At 45.4% G+C, this 6,562-nt stretch overlaps 1 protein-coding gene across 1 annotated transcript in view; it reads right to left on the bottom strand.

Moving 5' to 3' along the window:
- PTAFR (platelet activating factor receptor) overlaps positions 1–5,463 on the bottom strand; it is a 40,875-nt gene extending 35,412 nt beyond the window's left edge. Inside the window, exon 1 of the mRNA XM_019512103.1 lies at positions 5,102–5,463. The gene's annotated coding sequence lies outside the window, so the exon portion shown is untranslated. The remainder of the gene's footprint in view (positions 1–5,101) is intronic.
- Between the last annotated feature and the right edge of the window lie 1,099 nt (positions 5,464–6,562).

Genomic DNA, 6,562 nt, shown 5'->3' with positions numbered 1-6,562 from the left:
TTGGACCTGCTCAAGATGCATCTGTGCATGCATGACAAGGTGCGGTTGGCCTTCCTAACTGCCTCCCCACACTGCTGGCCCATGTTCATCTTGGAGTCGATGAAACTGATTTGCAGTGAGGACTGAACTAGCCTCTCCCAGCTCTATGCACATGCTTCCCTGCCTCCACAACCTGCAGTAGCACCCCCAGAATGACGTGTCTGGAACTAACTCTTAGAATAAGTGCGTCCTTTCTTTCACCTTCTGCCTGCACTGGGAGAGACTGGCAGCTCCAGGGCCTGGTGTCCTAAAAAGGAAACAAAACATGGGTGTTCCCCATCCTCGAGTACTGTAACGAAAGGAAGTGCCTCTTCCTCTTCCCCTAAGTTCTGCCACCTACTTCTCCCTGCTGTCTCCTTCCCTATCCTGCCAGGAAACACATCTCCATCAGGCCTGAGCTTTTCTTCTGGCTGGATTCTCAGCCCTTGGCACTCACTGAGCCAGCACTTGCATGCTGAAGGGCTAGAGGGGTTCCTTTGATCCAGGATGGCAGGCCTCTGCTCTGATATTAATTAATGAAAAGTGAAACAAAAAATGAGGATGTTGTAAAATCACTAGATTTCTAAATATAATGATAACTATGAAAATTTCCTGTGCGTGTCAGATATGCATGGAGTCTGTAAATTAATCCATTTCTATAATTATCTTTGTGATTTTCTGCCTATTAATCAGCACAATTTGAAAGTCAGTTTTAGTACCAGTAGTTTACTTACAGCTTTTGCTAAAACAATACAGTAAAATGAACAGTAAAAGTGATATATAATAAAATAACATTTAGATCATTTAGAATTTTTGCTAAAAACGTAAAATAAGTTAATCCATTATACCAGTTTACACAATATTAAAACAGAACATAGCACATGATGGTATAAAAAGATAAAATGAAGAAGTAGACAGTGAAACAAGTCAGAGGAATTCTATATGATTTTGGTCCTTATTCTTTTTGCAAGTCATGCAAACACACATAAGGAATATATGATGAGCTCTGAATTCTTAGCAAGGAATCAGCTTGTTTTTCCCTCGTTACCCCAGTATTTAGTTTCTCATGAATAAAGCAATCCATTTGCCTCAAAGAACAAACAAGACCACAAATAGTGATTTAAGTCATCCATCTTTCTTCCCACAAGAACATATTCTTTCTTTATATGGCATCTAAGACTGCCTGCCCATGCTGGTAGACAAGTGCAGGTCTCAGTGGAGTGAATCTCAGTCTAGTAATGACTTCTTGTTGTTTATAGTTTTGTACCACAAACAGGTAGGTTTCTAGGCCAAAGGAGTGCTTCATTCATCTTAAAAAAGGGAATATGAGAAAGTCTTACTGACAGAATATCTGTATGCATGCTGGTATCTTTAATTCTTAAATGTATGTCTTGTTTTAAATATAAGTGAAAAACTGCATCAGTGCCTCTCATTACATTTCCCAGGCCACTTATCTGGAGAAGAATATAGATGTTTTTTAACCATGCAGATGAAGGAAATCAGTTAATTACTGGAAACAATAAATCATCCCATTGCTTACTTGCAACTAATTCCAAACAAGGAATAAAGCCGAGTCTCAGTTCTTTGTGTGCAGCCTCATCAAGCAAACTGACACTCCCAAGTGGCACAAGAGAGTGGGTGATCTACAGAGATGCAAATCCTAATCTCCACAGAAGATTCTTGGGAGTGGCTTTGGAACTGCACATACTCCATCCTGCTCTGGGCTGAGAATTAAATGCATCTCAGCAACAAGGGAAAAGCTCCTCATTATCCCAAGTACTACTACAGGACTGGTGCTGAATTTACCAAACAGCAAAGTTCTAAGCATATGCAAGGAAGCCTGGAGCTGGGAGAGGAGGGGGTCTCAGGACCCCAATAAAGATTGCCATAGATTGGAACATGAAGAATGGGTTGGTACCACTTCCCTGACTCTAACAGGGGATTCTGCTCCATCGTCTTTGCTGAAAGTAGCACCTAGCATAGGATTGAAAAGCACCTTTGGAAATCTTGGCCTGTTGTGCCAAATAGTCTGCAGAAGGAACTGCTGAGGAATTTGCCCCTAATCCTATAAACTCTCCAGCCCCAGGCAAGCTTATATTGTTAGCCACCAATATCAACACATTTAGAGTGTCTCAGCCACTGAATACCAAGGGCTAAACTACTGAGCAGATATTTCCCCCTGCACCGTACAACTGTGGACTTCCTTGCAGTCCAAGGTGGAGGTTTTGTTGAAGTGTCTTGTTCAAATATTAATATCACGTCACAGATTTGATACAGTATGCTAGAAACCATGCTAATGAGCTACATCTCCAAGGGCATCCCTACTCCATGCCCTTTTTGCAGGATCTGACTGGTTCAGGGGTTGGGATGACCAGGCAGTGGCTGGAGTGAAAAGTCTTAGTAACTGGTGCCAGAGATATAACTATCAAGTTTGGTGCCCTGGGCAAAATTTCCCAGGGCAGGGAGATGGGGATCCTGAGGGATGAGGTGGGTCTTACTTGACCCAAGGACTCAAAACCCCTGCTGCTCCTGCTGAGTCCCCGCACCTAGCTTCTATTGCTGAGTGGCACAGGGCTGTTTGTGCTCTGTGCACGCACTCCACTCCTGCAGCTGGGTAGCAAGGACTGTTCTAGCTCGGCTTTTACAGCTGGGCAGTGCAGGGCTGCTTCTGATACAGCACAGACTCTGCCTTCACCTGTAAGTCTGCACCTGGGGCAGGTACTCCTCTCATCCCCCTCCCCTCCCCCCACTCATGTTACTGATTGCTGCGGGGAATTCTGGAATAACAAACTTAACTAAACCTTTGGCCCCATGAATTTTATGCTTGGCTGTCTTAAGCTGTTTCCTGAATCTCCAGTGCCACCCCCTTTTCTGCCATATGAGCTACTCTCAACACTTTGGATGGAAATTGTTGGTTCCTGATTGCCAGGAACATCTGATAACAGTGGGTCAGTACAGACCCTGACTCCCTGCTGGAAAGAACCGTGCTCTTGTGGAAAACAATGGCTTTCCTTTTGGTAGGGAAAGTAGCTCTTAGCTCTGAGTTCAATGCTCTCACTGTGACACCCAAATCCTCAGTTTTGCTAACAGTACAGAAATCAGACATAAAGTTGACAAAAGAGAAACCTAAGTGTTCTGACTGCACAGTTGCTCCGGAGCTGCCGAAACAGAGAAACATGGTTTCATGACAGTGTCAAAATAATAAAACACCTGTGCTGACAAATCACAAAACTGTGTGAAAAAGTGAGCAGCTCGCCCAACAAGGCAGATGCTCAGTGCAACCCACCTAATCCTTAACCACAACAAGATACAACAAATACAATATCAGCTCGTTAGCACAAAGCATGCAAGATCTATTAACCACAGGTAAGATAGCCGCTTAGCCAATCACAGTAAGGGTTAATCCAAATTTGGTTCTAAATTCTGCTTGAATGCAAATAAATTTGAGGGAAAATTTGAGCAATATGTGCAGATCTTTGGGTTCCCATAGAAGCATGCTACTGGGGGAACAGATGACTCAAGAAGCTTTGCGGGTGCTGCAGAACTGACAGCTCAGCTGATCTGCTCCAAGCATCATCTTTAGAAATTGCGCATAAGAAGGAACAAGGCTTGAACATGCTATATTAGATTTTGTGAGTATACTCTAAGTTATTCTTTCTCTCTTAAATAAAACAAAGCTTGCCTTAGAGATCTGCGCATCTACTTTAAGTAACTCATCCACTCGACCCATTACGGGTACAACACTCACACACAATGCAGTTTGCTGGGTGAAGAATAGGCAATAAAACCTTTAAGACCACAGTTGCCTACATCAGCTCCATACGCATACTGTGGCACTTGGCTTCTTTAGTGGTGAGCTTCAGCCTGCTTACATACCTTCCCCACTGCACTTGGGACTGAAAGTTGTTGTAAATCCAGATAACAAGGTCCCACAAAGTACTAGCCCTTGCTTCTTGGCAACTTTGCCTCATGTTCAAAACACCGAAGCAAACCAAGGAACAACTGACTGACTCAAAACAGCAATCCAGTCTCACCCCTTCGTGGAAGCACAGCAGCAGGCTTGTTCTCACCAAAGGCCCAGGTATGGGGTTGATCCCTACAAGGCAGGCTGAGGGTTAAATCACACAGGCTTTTTGAGACCAAGCAAGGAATGAACCCCAAAGCAGAGGCAATTTATGGTGAGACTCTTTTAACCCAAAGGCTCCAGCATAAGCACTTTAGATCCTTAGTATCACACAGGGAGACTGGCTGGGCCACAGCCACTTACGGCTTTCTGAGCTAAACCTGGGACTCCCAAGACAGCGCACTTTGATACGGAGTGTGGGATTCATGCTGTCTGCCTTAACAGGCAGTTCATGTTGCACAGAGAACAGTAATTAAAGAGGGAGAGGAGGATCACATAGTAATAAGGAAACTAGCCAGAGTCATAAAGATATGAGTCAGTACCTTGCTCTGCCACTGACTCTCCATGTGACCTTGGGCAGGTCATTTAATCTGTCTGAGCTTTAGTTTCACATCCACACAATGGGGACAACAAACCTGCCCTGCCCCCAAGCATGCTGTAGTCTCACATAACATTAGACTGAAAACTCTGGAGGCCATTGGTCAATGCGTGTCAAACAGCCTCAGCAGAAGGCTGGCATGTCTGAACCTGCTTTGGCTAATTGTGGCAGGAAGTCCTAATCCTCCCACTGATTTCTGTCCTGGCTTGTAAGCATGCACCCATACAGGCTGATTGGGAGACAGCTTGATTGCCTCCAGCTGAAGGGCAGGGCAGAGTGATTATGAGGGCAGGAGGAAAGGCAGAGAAACAACACAACACTCCATGAAGACTCAGTCAGCAAGCTGTGGGGAGCACCAACAGCCCTGGCTATCTGCTGAGCATCCTAGAGACAGATCTCTTACGGCCAGATGCAGAAGGAGCTCTCAGGGCCTGTCTCTGTGAAGCTGCTAGATGCCCAGGTCAGGTTGTGTTCCGGGCACACAGAGGAAGCAGAGGGGCTCTAGAGGCAGCTTTGTATGGCGTAGCTTGGAGGTCAGCACAGAACTGGCTGCTAAGAGAACATACAGGAAAAGGTCTTACCTTGGAAGAACAGAGCAGCTGAACACTGGGAGCTTGGTCCACTGGGGACTCTTCAACAGGACAGCCTCCAAGGTGTCCCTGGGAATGAAGTCTGCTTTCTCTCTGCTCAGAATGCTCTCCCGGCAAGAAGTGAGCAGGAGAGAGAGCTGGGAGGGGGAAGGGACAGTGGATTCACAGGTGTTTGCATCACTTTCCTTTTAGTACTTGCAACATCTTCAAGACATGCATTCTTGAAGCCCCACCCAAATCAGATTCCAGGGATTACATGTAATGAATCCGGGAATTTGGCAATAATTCCTACAACTGTTTAGTCCTTCCAGCAATTGTTAAGGAATGCAGAAACTGCTGCGGAGCCAAGCGTCGTGTGTGTCGTGTCCCCGCCCCGGCAAAGGGGTTGTGCAAAGACAGGGCATAAATAGCATTTTGCAGATTAGACACTGGGTGCGTACTGTAGTTGTTGTTTGTATTTACTAGTTGCACTGCAGTCGCACCTCCGGGAGAGTGCTAAAGGACTAAGTTCTATCAGCAGGGCACTATGCATGTTTGTAACAAAGTCTGACCTGCTCTGGAAAGTCTTAAGTAGTGTACTGTAGAGCCAACCAAGCTGTCATTAACATGTCACAATTATGATCAGTAGCAACAGGGACCAAAGAAGTAACTGGAGCACAGCCACACCCCAAGTACTTGACCCAGTATGGATCTGAGGACAAGTCACTTTGGGCCTCCCCTTTCCCTTCCATAGATTAGGGTGGAGGAGAGTCCCTTGCTGTAAGGGGTAGCAGCAAAAGATGACCCATTGCTGTCTGTAGGAGCCTTTGGGATCCTGCCTACAGAAAAGCAAAGTGTTAGGACTGATCAAGCTTTTGAAGCTGGAATCCTGAGACATGACCAGATTGCTAGTGACTAGCCTGCAGAGGGATTCCTGGTTTCTGTCAGTTACTTTTCTTCACACACTTGTGTCTAGTGTGATTGACATCACTTGTCCCACCCCGTCTCATCGGATCATCCTGCTATAACAGCTGGGCAGCCTGTGAAGCATGCGTGTATCCTAGCTCATAAAGGATCCATTCAGCTGTGCTGAAGTGGGGCTTTTTTCCTTAGTCATGGACATTTTCTGCTCTGGGATCGCATTGCTTACCTCAAGCATGTTTCTCAAAATTCTTGTGAAATGTTGTGGATTACACCATGTTTGAATCACAGGAAAACTGTTCAGCTCTGTCTCAGATGTAACAACAGACCACAAGTTCCTGCAGTTGACTTACTCAGGGTAGGTGCATAGGAACTTTTTACATATTTTGCAGTGAGAACTGTTTCTAAAGGAGAAAAGTGCTCAGGTTTGTGGGACTGCGTGCATGCACATGTGTACACACACACACACACACACACACACACACACACACACACACACACACACACACACACACACACACACACACACACACACACACACACACACACACA

Source organism: Gavialis gangeticus, unplaced genomic scaffold, assembly GCF_001723915.1.
Source record: "Gavialis gangeticus isolate Ggan-Ray unplaced genomic scaffold, GavGan_comp1, whole genome shotgun sequence".
Classification (NCBI taxonomy): Eukaryota; Metazoa; Chordata; order Crocodylia; family Gavialidae; genus Gavialis; species Gavialis gangeticus.
The sequence above is the reverse complement of the archived record's forward strand: the minus strand, read 5'-3'. Positions and strand labels throughout refer to the sequence as shown.